We start from the raw sequence: 19943 nt of genomic DNA on the forward strand, positions 1-19943 counted from the left end.
ACTAAAGGGGCCTGAACTGAGAAAGTCTAATCTGGGTCGCTTAGTGCTTTACAGACCTTAATTAAGCCTCACCATGCCCCATGAAGTAGATAAGTAGAATTCCCATTTGAAAGCTACTTCAGGCACTGAGAGATTGGATCAATTTTTTTTTGTTCAAAAGTGGCTTCTGATGTTGGGTGCCCTTCAAATGCCACAGTTAAGAATCATTGACCCACCCTATTTCTGGAGCTTACTGGATTTGCTCTTTCTCAGAACTGCTTCACATTTACCTGGAGAATCATAGAATTGTAGGACTGGAAGGGACCTCGAGAGGTCATTTAGTTGGTCCCCTGCATTCATGGCAGGAGTACCAAGAATACCAAGGTGTATTTTATTCCCTTGCCTTTTTGTAGGATGAGTGGAAGATCTGATCTGTTTCTCAGAGCATTGCCTCAACTCAAGAATTACTTGTGCTGTTAAATGCAAAGAGACAGTCTCCCACTCATGTCTTTGCTACGCTCCCATCCCCATTGTGTGAGGCTTGCTGTGTTTCCATTACTCATAGGGCATGTTTTCCCCCCTAATGCTGGTTTAAATCAAGTGATTTCAGTGGAACCACCCAATTTATACTGAGAATCAGACCCATAATTTGTAGGATATGCCACTGAATCCTGTTGTGATGATCTGCTTGGAAAGCCCCACTATTGTTCCTTTGTATCCATATGCTCACTCCCCATCTCGGACAAATGCATGGAGGTAAAGCTCCATCATGCTATAATGCTGCCAGTTCTGTTAGGTAGTTTAATGACAAGGCAGGTCAGTCAGCTTATATTGCTCTCAAACTGACTCTCACAAGTGGTAGCATTCTTCACCGGTAGATGGGTGACTACTTTTCGGAGATGCTTAGCACCCAGGACTCCATCTGAAGTCAATATTAGAGGCAGCTGCACAACACCTCTGAAAATCAGGCCCTAGTGCCTTCAGCTCAGGCTCCCAAAATCAGTGCCCACTTTTGAAAAACCTACCCATTACATATATCTGACCGACAATTAAAGCTGAACGAATTTCAAAATTCTAACTTGATCTAATGATCAGACCTTTAGCGTGGATTGTTTACCTTGGCACTTTATTCCAACGTGGACAAGGATACAGCCTGGACAATTTGGGCCCACGTCATGGTCACCCTGTACTAACTACCCTGGTGCACCAGCAGGTGCAGAACTGGCTCTGTCATCTCTGCATCTCCCTCTGCAAAGATCTCCTGTGCAATGTTCTGCGAATAGAAGGGGACGATTCCAGGGAGGTCCGTGCTCAGCTATTGCTGACCTCTGCAGCATCAGTACTGGCAGGATTTCTGTCTGTTATGTTCTGTTTCTAGTCAGTTCGTAGTGAGTGTAGCGGGGCAGTCACCCCACTCTGGCCCTGAAAGGGTTAAAGCCAGCCCTTGGAGAGGGCTGGGGCTGTGAGAAAAGCCTAGGCTGATTGGGAAAATGGCCACAGCTGGGGCCACACCCCAATCAGGCCACAGCTGGCCCTATAAAAGGGCTGTGAGCCAGGCGCTTAGGGAGAGACTCTCTGTCTAGCTTTTGAGAGAGAAGGACTTGCCTGCTGAGTAGGCTAACTAGAGCGGAGCGGAGCAGGGCTAGGGGAACGCCAGAGGAACTGGGGAGCTCCAGCCTGGGAAACCCTGAGACTGCAGGCCTTGCTAAAGGCCAGGAAAGGTACTGGGGCTACAGAGCGGTAGCCTGGGAATAGGCAGAAGCAGCTAGTTCAACCCCCCTTGCTGACGATAAGTGGTTTACAGACTGCAGTCTGCCCCAGTGAGTGGGGACTAGATGGTGACTGGCAGTAGCCACTGAGGCATGGTGGGGATAGAGGGTTGGGGGTTCCCCTGGGAGGGGAGACCCAGCATGTGGGGGAACTGCCAGGGGGCAGCACCCCAAGGTAAAGGGGTACTGGGGTCTGGGAGGGACATGCGGGGGCCAGAGGCAGGTGAGACACAGGCCTGCAGAGGGCACTCTGGGCTGGAAGAGCTAATTCCTGAGACAACCAGCAGGAAATGCCACACCCGTAAGGTGTCCCCTTGCTACAGTGAGGTTCTCTCTTCCTCCTGCAGTAACACAGTGTTCTGTGTTAGAAACACTGCAGAGGAAAGGTCAAATTTGGGCAAAAAGCTGTTGTCATTGGGCTGAAACATTCATATTGGCTCTGAAATCTTGTTTGTACAAAAACTGGGTCTTGGGCATAATTTGACTTTTCATGGATTGTAAATACCTGACAAAACTATAATAGAAGCTAAGCAACAAATTTTTGCAAGTAGAAACAGTGCTTAAAACAAAAATAATACACTGATTTCCTTAGCCCTTGTTCTTCCTCTGCGCTCTTAATTCTCACGTGACACAGAAAAATATAACATTGTCCCATAAATAAAAAAAAAAAATTACAATAAGAGCCATTTATATAGACTGTTCTGGCAGGTGTCACCAGGTGCTCCTGCTATGCCGGGTTTCCAAGTATTTAGCATGTGGGTGTTGCTAATTGCCCTGGGTTGTTGGCAGTGGGGAATGAACTGAGGACCTCTGGATCTAAAGGAATGAGACTCAACCTCTACTACCTGAAGTAAAAGACTGTGGTGACCCATATTGGGGTGGACTGCTGAAGCTCAGCAGGAGCGTCCCTGGCTAGCGGGAGTAGCTAATCAACATGGACTTAATCCCTTTGTCCCACTCTGGTGGTGGCTGGGCCACCTAGTGAGACTGATACATCTGCTGCAGTACTGGCTTACAGAGCTGTGCCTTTCAGTTCAGGCACTAGGCAGGGCTCATGCTTAAGATCCAGAGGTCCCAATTTGATCCCCGCTATCAACGACCTTTCCAGGAACATGATTTTACATGAGCAACTATTCAGTCTTGGGAAGACACGCAGTGATGGTGTTAGCTTGGGATATGCAAGGTGCTGGCCAGAGGCAGTAGACCTTGGCAAGGGAGCTGTGAAAGCAGCCAGAGAGTTTGCACTCTGCTGTGGTCTCTGATTAGCATCCATTCTAGAAACAGAGTGGCTCTATGGGAACCAAGTATTGGTGCTCAGCACTGCAGAGATTCTTCAGAGAAAGGCTTGCCTGCATGTTGTTGGAGTCACTTGTGCTCCAGGACTGGTGTGTATGTATAAATAAAACAAGTTGCACTTAAAATATATTCAGATTCCACATTGCTGATTTCTCCTCCACCAGGAAATCAACTGGCAAGGCCCAAAACATCTGCTACTGCATGACAGCTGGGTGACAGTAGTTTCAGAACAGGACACTGGTATCAGGAGAAGGGACAACACTAGCAACCATTGTAAAGAACTTCAACCCATTTGCCTACATGGAATATGTACCTATACTCATGCTCTAAAACAAATATACCACCAGGCAGTCACTGACTGGAGGCCTTTGATTTTCATTGAAAATATGTAAACATTGTCTATATGGACACTGGTCTGGGACATATCAAAACATATTATAAATCTGAATATCCTCATTATGCTGTTAATTTGTCTATACAAAGTGATAAAAGTTTCAGATTGGAAGGAAGTAGGGGGAGGATTTGATCATTTAGGTCCCAATTCAGCTAAGCATTTAAATCTTTTTATTTAGGAGGTTTTAGTTCCTATTCCTATTCATTTAGGAAGTTTTAACAGGTTTATAGATCCTTGCCATGTAAATATCGGGTATGTGCTTATTTTTAAGCAGACAAATAATCTCATATTTATACAGCAAATAACTCAAGTAGCTGCTTAGGTCCCACTGAAGTCAGTCAGATCAAAACATGTGTTTAAAGTTAAGCTTGTGCTTAAGTGCTTCCCTGAACTGGAATCTTAGTGTAATGTTTTGTTAATATTTTTGAGGAATTAAAACATATAACTTCTGTTATGTCATGTGTAGCTAAAAAAGAGAACATTCCACTGGTCAGTTTCAGGCAGTAGGATATGTTCTTGCTATGTAAAACATGCTGCTAGAAAAATAAAAACAATGATCTTTAAACTTCGGAACACCATCATCTGCTGTGTATAATACTATATCAGAGAAAGGACTGCCCTGTATAGTAGGAGATTGGAAAAAGGAGACACAGGACTGCCCTGTATAGTAGTAGATCATAAAAAAATGTACTTGTATATACATTTAAATATTTGTATGCATTTAAAATATTTTTTATTTTTAAATAAAAGTTTACTTGAAACAGATGCTGTGAATACCAGCCCTCAGTGGAATATAGGATTTTGTTTTTTATAGCAAGGCAAGTAAAAACATAACAATAATGTCCTCACCCTGCAGTCTTTACTCAACAAGCCATCCTTTTGCATTCAGAAGGAGCAATCCATTGAATAAGAGCTGTAGGTTTTGGCTCTGTAGAGTAAATAATGACACACAATGCAAGGTAGTGGAGAATCAAGCCCTAAGACCAGAAGCCTGAAAATGATTTCTGTGTTAAAATGAACAGCAATCAGCAAAGCTGCAAATAACCTGCACATATATTTCCAGCCTCCATTCACCTGGATATTCCAAGAGGATAAAGCAAGAACAGGAAGATTTACATAATTATCTGCATTTTGCAAGATCATATTTATTCTGTTTACGTATCCTGAGTAAACCGCTCGCAGGATCCTATTACATCTTTTGTTGATGTGATAACTTTGGGCAATAACAGCAACAATCTCAGTTCAGTAAATCACAGCCAGAGAGCCCTAAATGTACCTGATGCTATTTTGGGAACCAATATTTCAGGTTCATTTGATGTTTGAATGCTACTAGATGGCTCAAAAAATTGGTAATGGGATACAGAGACTATTACCTGCACAGGTCACTGGCTGAAAATCCAATTCACATTGGTAGTGATCAAAAGTTATTCCCATCTTCTGGATGTTCAATGCTCTGTAGGAAATAAGGGCCTGTTCCTCTGAGGTGCTGAGCACCCTCAGCTCCCACTATCTTCAGTGGGAGTGCTCACTGTCATAGGAGGTGCTCAGCATCTTGAAGGATCTGGCCCTTCAGTTGGTAGTCTCAATACATTTCCTAGTGTACTAGGGCTAGGTCTTGCTAGATGTTGAACACCTTCAACTACCATTGATTTCAGTGTGAGTTGTGGGCATTCAGCCTTTAGAGGAGCTACTAAGCACCATTAAGGATTGTGACCCTCATGGGCATTAGGAGTGTAATACCCTCTTATTCAGAGAGCTGGTCTCTTTAGAAGCAGAATAATGTCAGGACAGCATGTGGGAAACTTGCCACAGAACAGGCAATGGTGGTACGAGGGGAGGAGGTATGGCCTTTTGGTAAGGTTGGGGTCAGGACTCTGGAGGTCTGTGTTCAATTTCTGCTCTGCTGTAGATATCCGCTGTGACCTCCAGAAAGTCATGTAGGCCCAGAATTTCAAAGGTATTTAGATGCCAGACTTCCAATTATTTCAATGGGAGTTAGGTGCCTAAATACCTTTGGATCTGGGCCTCCGTTCTCCACCTGAAAAGTAGGGATAACAACACTTTCCTACCTTCACAGGTGTTATGAGGATAAATACATTAAATATACTCAGATAATGTAGTGATGTAAATATCCTAGTCTGCAGGCTCCAGGCTGTTAATCCATCCCTTTTTACAAGCACTAAAATTCACTTGATGTGTAAAGAAAAAGTCTGAATGCTATCTGTATTTGGTTTTGAAATAGTAAAAAATCACTCTCTCTTTATGTCAATACTGTGCCTAGCATAATGAGCCCAATCCCTGACTGGGATCTTTAGGTGCTACTGTTATATGATAACAATTAATAAGATTTAGAAATGTTCACAGGTGGTCAAAGTGTATTTTAAAAGACCTTATTAATAGCTTGCACTAGACAGTTTGAAACTATTGCAATGTTTCCATATCCCATTTCAGTTAGTAAATTAAATTTGCCATTTTGACCTGACACTAATAAAGTGACCTAGAGCTTTTCTACACAGGGAAATTTACCAGCATAACTATACTGATATAATGAGTCACTATAGTTATACTGGTATAACTTCCCATGAGGACACTCTTATTTTAAAAGGAGTGCCTTTCTCTGGTTTAGCTTATGTTGCTTTGGTATAAATGCAATTAACTAAACTGGAAAAAGGCACTCAGTCTGAAATAAGAGTGTTCTCACAGGGAGTTATACTGGAATAACTATAGCAATGTAATTATACCAGTATAGTAATGCTGGTAAATTTCACCATGTAGACAAGCCCTAAGTTGTGTTTCTGCTTGCTGACTGCATGATTTAAAGTTTTTAAACAAGACACTAGTGTACAGATCATTTGAACAAATGATCATTCCTACCACAGTTCAGGATTTGCAAACACTTTCACAGACAGCTGACCGTTCCCTGAACACTTGAGAGTAATGAGAAACTGCAAATTCTGGCAAATCTAGCTTCATACTCTTATATGCAAAAATATCTGAGTTGAATTTTTATTATTGTTTATCATGGTCATGGCTAGGGACCAACCAACATTGGGACTGCATTGTGCACAAACACATAGCAGACAGTCCCTGCCCCAAATTTAACACTTCACCCAGGTCTACAGATGCAGGGGGAAAGCTCTGCAGAGATTAATACATCAGAATAGTCTTTTCTGTGCTATTCTCCCTCCTTTTTCTCTCCCTTTCTCTGTATAGAATTAATTCCCTTCCCTACCAGTCTTTTCCTCTGTCTGCGGCAATCTGTCCATTCTCAGTTCCTGTGTGGTTACCCCACTACACTGGATCCAAGCTCCCCTCCCCATACACCACTGGATCCAAGCTCCCCTCCCCATACACCCCACGACACTGGATCCAAGCCCCCCCCTAGACCTCACTACACTGGATCCAAACTCCTCCCCAAAACACCCCACTACAGTGGATCCAAGCCCCCTTCCCCATACACCCCACTACACTGGATCCAAGCTCCCCTCCCCATACACCACTGGATCCAAGCCCCTCCGCCATACACCCCACTACACTGGATCCAAGCTCCCCCCATATACACCCCACTACACTGGATCCAAGCTCCCCCCATATACACCCCACTACACTGGAACACAGCTCCGCTCCCCGCCAGCCCCGCCCATACACTGGGGCCCCGCGTCCGGCGGGAGTGCCTCGCGCCGTGGCCCCTGTGCCTTTAACCGCCAAGCTAATCGCCGTGGTAGGCCCAGCCCACTGCCAAGCCTGGATTGGCCGCGTCGCGTCAGGCAGCTCTGCCGCCACCCCTGCTTCTGCCGCCGCTGGGGCGCGGGGCTGGCCTGGCAGCGAGGGAGCGGGCAGGGCGACGCTGGAGCCACCCACACCCCGGGCAGAGCAGTACCATGAGCCGGCGATAAGGTAGGAGGGGCAGGGCTGGCCCCAGCCCGGGACTGGGCTCTCCACCGTCCTCCTTCCCGCTCCCACCGCTGTAGCCTGCCCGGCGGGAGCGCCTGCTGCAGAGCCCCGGCTGAGGCGCTGGAACCCGGCAGCCTCCGGGACTGGGCGAGGAGGAGACCTTCGGCCTCGGAGGTAGCAGCAGCCTGGCTGGGCCTACGCAGGGGGGGATACGCAGCTGCCCCTGTGGGCAGGGCTGGGCAGGGTATCTCGTGGGGGGGCTCTGGGTAGCAAGGTATTTATTGGGATGACAGGGCGATGACTGGGGTGGCAGCGGGCTCGGCGCCAGGGTGTGTGTTTGGGGGAGTCTGGGTAACAGAGCTTGTATTGGGGTCACTGGCTGTCAGGATTGTTGTAAGGATCTGCTCTGGGCTGGGCGTCTAGAGAGCTGACCGTCAAGGGGACTTTAACGTGGTTGAGGTAGGTGGGAGTTGGAGGCGTGACCTTCCCGTCAAAATTCCCCTTTTGCCATGAGGCAGCCTAATCCACCGCTCTAGGTTGCCTGTCCCCTTGCTCCTGTAGGAGACACGCATATTGATTGCAGCAGTGGAGTTGGGAGGAAGGCTGTAGCATGTCTGTCTCTGTAGCGTGTAGTAGCTGAAGCTCACAGGTAGCCAGCCTGCGATGCAGGGAACAGCCCCAGCCGCAACAGGAGAGACTACTTGAAGAACAGCCAGTTTTCATCCCGATATAGATTACGTTGGTCTGTACTTAATGGCACGTACGCTGCGTGCCTGTATGCCACAGCTGAAAGCAGACTTAGTGAACGGTGCTTTATCACGTTTTTGTTTTGTTTTCCACTTAATACTAAGCGGGGTTGGGTGGTTGGCTTCGGGTGAGCAATGAGCGGTTCTGGTCAGATATATCAGGATTGCCATTTTTTTTCCTGTTAGGCTGGATTCTGATCAGTTCAGATTCAGAAGTCAGTGGAGTTATTCCTGATTTACTTGCCAATGTAACTGAAATTGGAATCTGGTCTGATACTAGTATTCAGTGGATATGTAACCTGACAGGAACACTATTTAAATCTTAAAAACTATCCTATCTTAAAAACAAGTTTCCTGGCCTCTACTGTTAATAACACTTCAAATTATCATTGTTGAAACTTGGAACAAATTAATTTACTCTTCAGTATTGATGGATTTTTTTGTTTTAGTGCTTTACTCGGTTTGTTCAGGAAAAGTAAGCTTTGTCTGTTGTGCCTTCTGGTTCTCCTGAAATTAATTCTCAGTACTGCTATGTTAGTGTTCTTTCTCCATTGATATTCAGTGTTTAAATCCCAGGAAATTATTCTAGTTGGCATTAAAATTGGATTTTGCAACTTAAAAAAAAATATAACAAAGTTCCCTCTAAACGTTTGGTCTAAACTTCTTGCCAGTGTATACCTCATCCACAAATGTGTTCTGAACTATGGCTTGGATTCAAAGAGGCCTGCAGGAGCTTGGTGCCCAGCTCCCATTGAAATTCAGTTGAAATTGAGTGCCTAGCTCTCTTAATAACCTTTGAAAATCCCAATCCATAAAACCTATCTTCCTATTAGAATGCTTTGTCATACTTGTTTGTCTCCAGACATGCCAATTTCATGATCTTTTTTGTGTGGTTTAAAAAAACAAAACAACCACAATGTCACTGGTTTGCTTTATACAATAAGTTATAACATTAACTGGAATTTAGAAAAACTTTATGTACTTTAAAAAGTGAAAATATTTGTGTAACTTCAGATTATTTTTTAAGAGCAATCAAGTACTCACCCTAAAAGTAGAGTATTTGAGAAGTATAAGCATTTTAATTTCAGCAGAAGAAAGTAAAATTAAGGTTTTGTGGAATAAAGAAGTCAGCCTTTAAGTGTTTGTTGTGATATGCCATAATATAAGAGGGGGGTCACGTGTTTTGATTGACTTTAAGACCTTATTCTGCAAGCTGATCCATTTGGGTGACCCCTCAATGGGCTTCTATGGTGGTACAGTGGTCTGAATGGTTCTGATTGGTGGCTTAAATCTGCCTCTTCCTGTCAAGTTAAAAAATCGTAGTAGTAGTATTACTTGACTCTTGTCATGGGCTAAGAACTATTCTCATCTGAATCATATAATTAAATTTGACATTTCAGGTGCAAAGTAAACATATGCTTTATCATATATAGAGAATATGGGAGAATATTTAATGAACACTATTAACTACAATAGGTAAAAACAAACTTTTACTACATAATACATACATCTTAGACTATTAAAAATGAATTTTAAAAACACATTAATGATCTTTATTTTTTATTTCTTTTGGATAAAGAAGTCACTTGCACTTCTATTTTATAGTTAGTTTCATATTCAGATTTTTACCATGTCTGTGTTTGAGTTTCAAATGCTACTATAAAATATTTAGTTTTCTCTACACAACTGTTTAGACAGCTGTGGGGTGATGTAGATAAAAAGATGTAGTGAGTAGGAAGCGAGACAGGTGATATATACCGTTATGGGCAGAAATATTTGATATGTTACATGGCAGTAAGGTGGGTTAGGGGCTTTACTGAAATTTGAAGAGAGCAATATGGAACAAATGAAGGGAGGTAGACAGCGAAGAGAACATAACATCAGAAGAAATATGTAGCAACATATTAGTCTACTGAAAAGGGCAATGATTAGGGAAAAGTGTAATTGCGTCCCTTCGTTAGATGTGAATATTTACTGCTCTAGATTTATAAACATTATATGCTAAAAAGCCTTCTGATAATCAATAACTGTGACTCTGTCAATCCATCTGGACTCCACTCATTCAACCCCTTAGGTGAAATCTGGGAAAAGAGGTAAAGTCTTGCTGCAAGCCCAGAAAGCCAACAACTTTGAGCTGTGTGAGACGTACTGAGGACCGGTTGTGAGCCCAGTAACGAGCCAGCATAGAGGAAGATAGTCTCTGCCCCAGTGTGTTTAAAGTGGTGCGTGTGAGATTTAGAATGCAGACATATCCTACAGAGATTGAAGGACCAAACTTCATTCTGTCATAGTCCTTAATATGATACAGGTAGGTAAAAATGGAACTGAGACCTAGTGGGATTTTAAATATGATGGAATAGTTGGAGGAGCAGGCCTGGGGAGGGAGGAGAAACAAAATTAGTTTATTATTGAGGCATAGTTTAGTGGTTACAAGACTGGGAGTCAGGAGATGTGGATTCTGCTTTTGGCCCTGCTGCCCAGGATCACTATTGAGTTTGCAAGTCACTCAAATCTCAGCACCTCCATTTTCCCACAGATGAAATAATGATGGTTGTTTGCCGGCTTAATTAGTGAATGCCTCTCAAGGATATCAGAGTGCTTGAGCGGAAGATGGTATGATCCAAAACACATTTTTCTTCTAAAAAGCTGTACAGCATCACGTGGTGCTTCAGGCAGGACAGTATATTGATGGGAAAGGTGAATAGGGTAATGTAGGAGTAGAGAGGTACAATAAAAATAACTTAGTTCAGTGACACCCCTTGTATTTATACACTGTTCTAGGAGGGACTGATTTCTAATTTGCGTATTCAGCAGGAAAGACAAGACTAAAGGATGGAAATGCAGAAGGATTTTATGGAAACTGTTAGGAAGGAGCTGAATATAGTGCAGGTCAGGAGTGTTAGGATTTGTAATTCAGAGGGCAGATGAAGGAAGTAAGAGGGCAGGGTTGGCTCTAGCCCTATAGGTAGTGAGAGACTCTTCCATCTAAGGAAAGGGCTCCCTATGAAAGTCTAAACCTTGATCTAGTATAACTCTTAATAGTGTTTGGCGATCCCAGACTTGCAACTCTGTATGTTCAGCTGACCTTATTCATGTTGCCACCACTTGGATATAAAATGCAAAATGACAGTGTTGTGATGGAGAAATGACAGCTGTAAATTTAGCTCCTTTGATATTTATATGGCGCTAATCATAGGCCTTAATCTATCTGGCCTTTTCAGATTTAAAATTTTCAGCTGCATATTAAACCTGTGGTTTCTTTTGCTTAAACTTTCACTTACGCCCCCTGAAAACGGTCACTTGATTTGATCGCTTCAGTTTAACACTCTCTCTCTATTACTTTGTGTGTGGAAACAGGAAATTACATTAATAAGCACCTTTGATCCTGTAACATTTATATGTACCTAAACCTGGCTCCATTGAGATGTTGGCATCTCTGGAGTGGAGAGTGCAATAATCTCTGAAATGACAAAGAATATTTTTAACACTTGTTTTTAAGACTTTAGTAGAAAAATCCCACATTTAATAAATCACCTAGTATTAACTACCTCAGTAGGATGAAATGATTAGTTAGCTTTCTTGGAATTTGAGTCTGGTTTTGTACCATCCAGCTGCTTCAAACAAACCTGCATTTTAGACTTGTTTAGCTATCTGTCTGGTCACTGTATTGTACATGTTTTCCTCCTTCCTTTCTACATTTATATTAGTTTTTATTGGGTAACAAAGAAATATCAAATTGATTAAGTGATGCTGTGTTTGTTGACTACAGTAGCTTGCTTATTGAGAGCAATAGGATTGACTTTCCACCACGTGACTGTAGAACAGAATTAACTATTTCAGTTTTCAGATAGAGAGGTAAACATGAGAACTTTCAAGTATTTATATAATAAAGGCCAATTTATTTGAGCATAAGCTTCGGTGAGCTACAGCTCGCTTCATCGGATGCATCTGAATGTATCCGATGAAGTGAGCTGTAGCTCACGAAAGCTTATGCTCAAATAAATTGGTTAGTCTCTAAGGTGCCACAAGTACTCCTTTTCTTTTTGTGAATACAGACTAACATGGCTGCTACTCTGAACCCTGTCATGATAAAGACCCTGATTCAGGAAAGTGCTGAAGTCCGACTGAACTTATTCCCTTTTTTTCGTGGAAGCCTCTGCCATTAACGTAGTACAGTCAATAGGTTTAAAGCAGAGGGTTTATCTCTATAATTAGATATTCTGACAACCCAAAAGAATGCTGGTTTAAAGTGAAGCTCTTATCAGTAAAGTTAGGAAACTTTTTTTTTTTTTTTTTGGATTATATTGGTTAAGATCCCATTCCAGTTTAAGACTGTGGCATAGTGGTTAGACTGGGAATGGGAACATTTTGAAGGTCAGAGGAGCCCAAGTTACTTAATCTTTGTATGCCTTAGCTTGTTCATGGCAATAATAATACATGGAATGTTGTGATACTTAACTTTATCTGCTTGTGATCCTTAAATCAAAGCTGCTAGAGAAACCACCACAGGTTTTTTTTACCCTCCCCCTCTCCATATATTTGATTTAAAACAGGAGTTAGCAACTTTCCGTGTCCTTATATGCCTCTTTTTCTAAATCCCTTGTTCTTAGAATAGAGTTGAAAGCAAATGGGGCAACATCTTGCATACTGTAAATATGTGATGGAATGAAGCTCTTGGACAGCCAGGAGCGGAAAGAGAGTGATTGTCAGGATGGGCTGTCAGTCACCCGAGAGATGGAAGAAACTTTCCCTTCTCTGCAAAGATTTTTTTTTTTGCTTTTCAATATAAACATCACAATATTAAATGCTAACTATAAGTTCATAATGCTAATTTTTTCCCTATGTTACAGATGGTGATATACCTATGCAAAAATTTTTTAGTTACTTTAATATTTAACAATAAAATCAAACTAGCAAAAATTTTTATTGTCTGGCAGGTGAAAGTAATTACTGGAGATTATGTTTAAGTTCTCCCAGAAGAGCCAAAACCATATTGCAGTCTCTGACACAGAGCTACTTTATGTTAGCATTGAGTTCCAATAAATTCTGAGCATTCTAATGCTGCAAAAATTTTGTGAGAAAATCGAAGTATGTCTGGCATGGTATATCAGATCATTTTCATAGTACCATATTTACATGTCTAATTGTTTAGTGAAATAATTAAGGTGTGTCTTCTTCCTCTTCAGTTTGGTGCTGTAGAGTGAGGCTGTTAGAGGCTAACAGCTGAATTTTCCAAAAGTGTCTGCGTGTATTGGGTGTCTAATCTGATGCTTTGTGGTCTCCTTTTAACAGTTACTTAGCATGTGAACTCCCATTTACTTTAATTGGAGTTGTTTGTGATCAGCACCCCTGAAAATGAAGTCCAAGTGTCCCAGGTTGGGTGCCCAAAACTTGAGATACCCAAGGTCAGAGGTTGCTTTTGAAAAATGTCTCAAATGGATTATTGCTGGACCATATTCAGTCTTCTCCCAACGAGAAGATACTGAAAAGTCTGAAATAGAGCAGAAAATTCTTTGAGAACAAAATGCGGCTGGATGGTTGAACAGTTTCTTGTGAAGTCATGAACAGGGCCAGTCTTGCATGTAGTTTGGCAGAGATAGTCCCTAACCTGCAGAGTTGAGATCTAAACTTATGCAAGTCTGGTGGTAGTCAGATCAGATCTAGAGGTCTGGTTTGAGTTTCATTCCTACCTTGGAGGAAGTAGGAGAATAAGACGGGAAAAGAGGGCAATTTAATCCCCAATTTCTTCCCCTCCTGGATCTCCCAACTCCCATCCCTATCTGTTAACTACAAGACCATTCTTTCTCTCTATTGCACCTTAATTCTTTTAAAATATTGTTTTGCTGTGAAAACAATACAGGCCACTATACTACTCTCTGGGTCAGTGTTTTAGATGAGAAGAGGTGACTCTGAAGGACAGATAATAAAATATAACAAACATTGGCATTTTTCCCTTAAAGCCCAGAAGGGTGGTATAGATCAGAGGTTCTCAAAATTAATTGCACCATGACCCCCTTCTGACAACAAAAATGATTACAGGACCCCAGGAAGGGGGACCGAAGCCTGAGCCCGCCCAAGTCCTGCCACCTGGGGGCGTGGAAGGCAAAGCCAAAGCCCCACTGCCCCAGGTCGAGGGGCCAAAGCCCAAGGGCTTCAGCCTCAGGCAGAGGGCCTGTAACCTAAAGCCCTCAGGCTTGGGCTTTGTCCCTGGGCTCCAACAAGTCTAAGCCAGCCCTGATGACCCCATTAGAATGGGATCATGATGCACTTTGGGGTCCTGACCCACAGTTTGAGAACCGCTGGTGTAGATTAATAGTTTTCATGAACTGGGTTTGTTTGACCTCATTCTGCCATCCACTGTCTGCATGGTATGGCTACTGATGGGCTCTTTGCCACTCTTCTACCATATTATCATCACCATCACTATTGGGGGTTCTGTTTGTCCAGCCAAGGCAGGATTATTCCCATGGCACTTAAGAAACTGGGCAAGGAAACTGTTGTAAATTTGAGGCCATCCCAAGATGGGCATGGGTCAAGTTTAAGAGAGTTTGTAAAAAGACCTGAAAATGTCTACTGTGCTTAGGAATTGCACATAAATCTGCTAAAGGGTCCACTTCATAGTTAGGGCCCTACCAAATTCATGGTCCATTTTGGTCAATTTCATGATTTCGGCGTCACGGTGTTGTAATTGTAGAGGTCTTGACCCAAAAAGGAGTTGTAGGAGGGTCGCAAGATTGTTGCCGGGGGGTTGTGGTACTGCTACCCTTACTTCTGTGCTGCTGCTGGTGGCGCCTGCCTGCAGAGCTGGGCAGCTGGAGAGTGGTGGCTACTGGCCAGGAGCCAAGTTTTGAAGGCAGAGCTGCCACCAGCAGCATGCAGAAGTAAGGATATCATGGTATGGTATTGCCCCCCTAACTGCTTTGCTGCTGCCTGCAGAGCTGGGCGCTTAGTCAACAACTGCCGCTCTCCAGCCGCCCAGCTCTGAAGGCAGCAGCACAGAAGTAAGGGTGGCCTGGTATGGTATTGCCACCCTTACTTCTGTGCTGCTGCTGGCAGGGCACCACCTTCAGAGTTGGGCGCCTGGCCAACAGCTGCTGCTCTCTGGCCACCCAGCTCTGAAGGCAGCGCAGAAGTAAGGGTGGTAATACCATGACTCCCCTAAAATAACCTTGGGGCCCCCCATAACTCCCTTTTGGGTCAGGACCCCCAGTTTGAGAAACACTGGTCTCCTCTGTGAAATCTGCGTAGTGTAGGGTAAAAGTACACAAAAGACCAAATTTCACGATCGGTGATGCGTTTTTCATGGCTTTGAATTTGATAGGGCCCTATTCATAGTGCTAAATAATTCTCAGTGCCAAGGTTTAGTGGCTGCAGAGGACTAAGAGTCAAGATAACTAGGATCTATTTTAGGCTTATCTCCAGAGTTGGGGCAAGTTTCCTTAGTTTAAATTATGATTCACACCCTCTTGGCAGAATTGTTGAGATCTGATTCATGTTTGCGAAGTGCTTTGAAATTGTACTTCTAGCCCCTTCCATCCAAAGTACTATTACTTTAATAAATGTAGCCTATCATTCATGATCTGAAATGAACTCATGGTGTGAAATTAATAATGTAATGCAATAATGTAGTTTTTGTTCTGTTATGATTCAGAAATGGGAATTAATGTTGGGGAATTAAAAAGTCTGTTTTGGCGACCGGATGGAAGAATTATGCTTTGCGGGAAAAGATACTTACATCCTTGGAATGGTGCTAATTTGATAAAAGAATATTTCATATGTAATACTGAAACCAGATAGCATGAAGATTGCAAGCTGGGTTTGGATTTACTCCTTTTTCACCCTTTTCTGCCTAGGATTTGCAGTTTATAATATATATGATTGTCCACTCTTTAGAAACCCCTCTGAACACCAAAACATATCTCTGTGATTTAAAGACTGAAGAATTCATCCTCTGGCTGAGGTCTAAAGCCAAGGTCCAGGCAATTGAGTCCTTTTAAAAATAAAACAATACAGAAACCTCCAAACAAAACAAAAACACACTCCACTGCCACCATACGAACTTTCTTTTAAGTGGAGCACTTCTAGCCCACAATGGCCTGGCCACATTCCAGGTCAGGTAATTCCATTTTGCCTCCTTAATGTCCCCCTGCAATTTCAGCTGACTGGTGTTCTTCACTTTCTGTCCCAACCCTGTTGCATGGTGTTGCTTGGGTTTCACCTCAGGGGTAAATGCATTTCAGTGGTGGATGTAATGATCCTTATGTATCTCTTGCTGTCTTCATAGCTGGGTTGTTAGACCTGATAAGTTAATCTTTGTAAAGAGCTTTGCAGTTCTTACACTGAATTTCCATAGCTCTTTGGCTGTCCTTTTTGCTTTTTTTTTTTACTTTATGACTTCATGGCTACATTGAAATATTTAAAAAAAATGGGGATGAAAGGGAAATAGTCCTATGATTGAATATTAATCCTTTGACTGTGAGTTGAATAAAATGTTTATTAATAAAAGTTTCATTGTGTCTTTTAGAACACAATGAAGAACATCCAGAACAAATACCATAACTGTCCCTGCAATACCATTATACTATATTTTATGAATATATATTAAAACAGTGCAGTTATTCTATTCATAATTTCCAAAGCATCACAAGAAAGATACTTAGAGGAAAAGGACTAGCTCTGCGTGCAAAGTGATTATCATTTATAGCTCATTGCTTTTTGGTGACAATAGGCCTAGTTCTGCAGGGTGGTCAGTGTCTCATAAGATGTTATAAGCACGCTAACGTACCATGCAGAGCAATTCTTTGGATCGGGGCCATATAGATTAATTGTCTGAAAATACTAATTTTTAAAATGCCACAGTTATAAGAGCAGAAACAGTATTTAACTGTAAGAACTTCTGTTATTTCTGCCATCCTATGCCTTTAAAATGTGCAGAGCTAAATTAATACTTAAGAAACAACAACCCCTACAAATCTGAGATACTATATGCCAACTTTCAGCCTGGGGCAGACCTTTTTTTGTTTTTGTTTTTTAAATGGCCAAGTTATACAACTCCGGATCTGGGCTTGTAATGGAAATGCCAACAGATGCTTAACTGTAGGAATGTTAACTGTGAGTAAACCCCTGTATCTTGAATGCTACTTACTTTACTTCTGACCAGTGACCTTGCCTTTTATTCTCTCCTTGGTGCTTCTTTTTTACTTCTTCTTGTGACTAGATTCCATAGTGATTATAATTAGTGAATATATTGCGTGTGATTTGACAGCCCTGTCAAGTTCTCTGGTACCCATTCTGTAGATGAACATGGGTAGTGGCACTGCAACCTTTCTTTCCACACCTTCTAGGCAAAATGCCTATTGGTGACCTAGCAAGGCCACTTTTAGGAGTGAGTTCAGTCTGCATGGTCCATTCACATCTCATGGTTTTGAAGAGGCAATGAAGGACTGATGTCAGTTGTGGTCACTATTTACTAAGAACTGTATAGAAACTTAGTTATTATATTTAGGATGGCTGTTCCATCGCCTACACTACACTTTTAGTCACTATTGACTTGTGATGGATATGAGGTGAAAGTTACTGTATTCCATGAGCAGTCTCCCCTCCCCCTAAAAAAAAAAGGGGGGAGGGGGGTGGGGGGGAGCTGTTCACTTCCCTTTTATATCTTCTTGTTTTGTTGGAAATGGGACTTTGTCAAAGAGACATGAGAATGCATGGATGACATCCTCAGCTGTCAGTCAGTGCTGCTGTGTTATCTGGTGCTGCAAGGCAACTGTTGGTGCCACCTGTGCACAACCCCCTCCTTCCCCCCCCCCCCCCCGGTGCACAGTTTGGCTCAGCAATTAATAGTCTTGTAGAAACAGCCACACACCTGGTGCATAGAGATGTATGAGTGGATAGTTTTAACAGCACATCTATCAAATAGAGTAATTTTTATGAGCTCTACATTAGAACATTTTATGGTAGATTGCATGCATGGCAATATGTATCAAAGTCTGAATGACCAGCATAATATACATAGGGTAATTGAACAAGGCAGGATGTAGATCTAAGACAATTATTTTATATTGCCCTTGGAGTCCATCTGGTGGCTTTTGCTGTTTAACTTATTGCCAGGCAAATCAAGACATTAAAGCAGTACTGAGAAAGAGTTAGTTGTTTTATTACATAGTATTTCTACTGGGGGTAGGGGAAGAAAATCAGTGGGATGTATTAGTTCGGATGGAAGCTATCAAGTAGCTGAGGCCCTAGGTTTGACCCAGTTTCTTGTAATACTGATTATTTTTCCTGCACTGTAGATCTGCATGGCGCTTTACAGGCAGATGTATGAGTGGTCTTATCTTACATAGTCCTGAGTGCCAAATGTGCCGCTAACTTGAATGAGAGTTGAAGGGCTCAGTACTTCTCAGGATTGGACCCAAGGTGCCTGCCAATGAGTGAATGTGGCAAATCATATGAGTAAGGACTGTTGGTGCAAGTAAGGCTTTGCAGGTTCAGTCTCAAATTAGACTAGTTATAAAATATTGTCTGTGAAGGGGAAACAGGGAACTTGCATACATGGTAGCTGATCTTAAATAGTAGAACAGTGATTTTAATACATTATTGTACTGTGACTTCTGCAGACAAACAGGGAAGTAGGATACATATTCCCACCTACCCTCTTTTATTTTCAACTGTATAGTTGTCCACTATTAGTTCATGGAGACTGTTAGGCTGATTAACATTTGCAAAATGAAATCTGCCTACAAGTTTTACAGCTCTATATGTAGCCAGTCAGAATTCAGAATATGAGCATCTTCTTAATGTAGCAGCCTAGAGGAGTGATTTGATTTGCGAGGATTGGACAGTAGCTCTCTATGCTGGCTGAGGTCCATTTTCTAGTAAAATAAGGGGATCTAGATCTGTTTCACTATATGTTTGTACCTTACATGTATTTGACTGGAGCTACGACATACAGTGGAAAACAATTGCCCTCTGAGTTGAGGGAGGAGGTAGTGTGTGCATAAAATGGCTGGCTATGTAGCTCCAAGCATTATTGCCCATTGGAAGCCACCTCTTCACCTGAAGGGCAAGAGTACATTTGGTGAGTGCTGAAAACTCCAGTAAGAATCTAATTTATTTAAACCCTTCAGTGAGCTTTGTTTTTAATTTTAGCTTTAACTTCTTGACTCTGCTTGTATTGGAGAAGACCCATGCTGAGATGGATCATGTAGCTGAGAGAAGAGGGCAACAGTTGCAGGAAAGAAAACATAGCTTCCCCTCTCCTTACCATTGCAATTTTCTTCTTGGAGCTGCTGTAATTGCTTATGGTGTGAAACTCCACTCAGGATGTCACCAGTGCTCTGGCCATTGAGAAAGGGGAGCGGTGGGAGGGTTTTACGAGTCCGACAATAATTATCATCTTGACGATGAGGATTTCTGCCAGTCAGGTCATGAGCAATAGTGCCTGCTAGTCTTTCATAATTTGAACCTATTTATTCCAAGTGGATAGCAAAGCTGCATTTGTTCAGTCCTTCAAATGCAGATAGCTAGCTGCTGTGGTTTATTGTGTTGATCGTATTAAAATCTTGTGCTGCACCCTCAGTTCCAGTTGATTTCAGTGGGAGCTGAGCCTGCTCAGCACCTGGTAGATACTCTGTAATCAGCCTTCACCATGTTGCCTTTTCAATAAACATGCAGTATACAAAAATGTTTTTGGAAATAGAAGTTATTATGCAAGTGCCCTAGCCTATCATTGAACTGTAATATCTCCTAGTATAACTCACTGTCCTAAGGCTATTAACCCACACCTTGCTTAAAACATGAAGTTAAGGCACACAAACGGAACACAGAAATTCATACCCGCTCCAACTATTGGTCCATCTTGTC

The 19943-nt window shown here is 42.4% G+C and overlaps 1 protein-coding gene across 3 annotated transcripts in view; it reads left to right on the forward strand.

Annotated features, from left to right (window-relative positions):
* The first annotated feature begins 7162 nt into the window (after positions 1-7162).
* Positions 7163-19943, forward strand: part of TEX2 (testis expressed 2) — a 120114-nt gene continuing 107333 nt past the window's right edge. The window contains exon 1 of one of the 3 annotated variants that reach the window (XM_048817746.2): positions 7163-7335. The gene's annotated coding sequence lies outside the window, so the exon portion shown is untranslated. Of the gene's footprint in view, positions 7507-19943 lie in introns of all 3 variants that reach the window. The other 2 variants (XM_048817745.2, XM_048817744.2) reach the window with 2 other exon arrangements.

This window comes from Caretta caretta, chromosome 14 (genome assembly GCF_965140235.1).
Source record: "Caretta caretta isolate rCarCar2 chromosome 14, rCarCar1.hap1, whole genome shotgun sequence".
Taxonomy (NCBI): Eukaryota; Metazoa; Chordata; order Testudines; family Cheloniidae; genus Caretta; species Caretta caretta.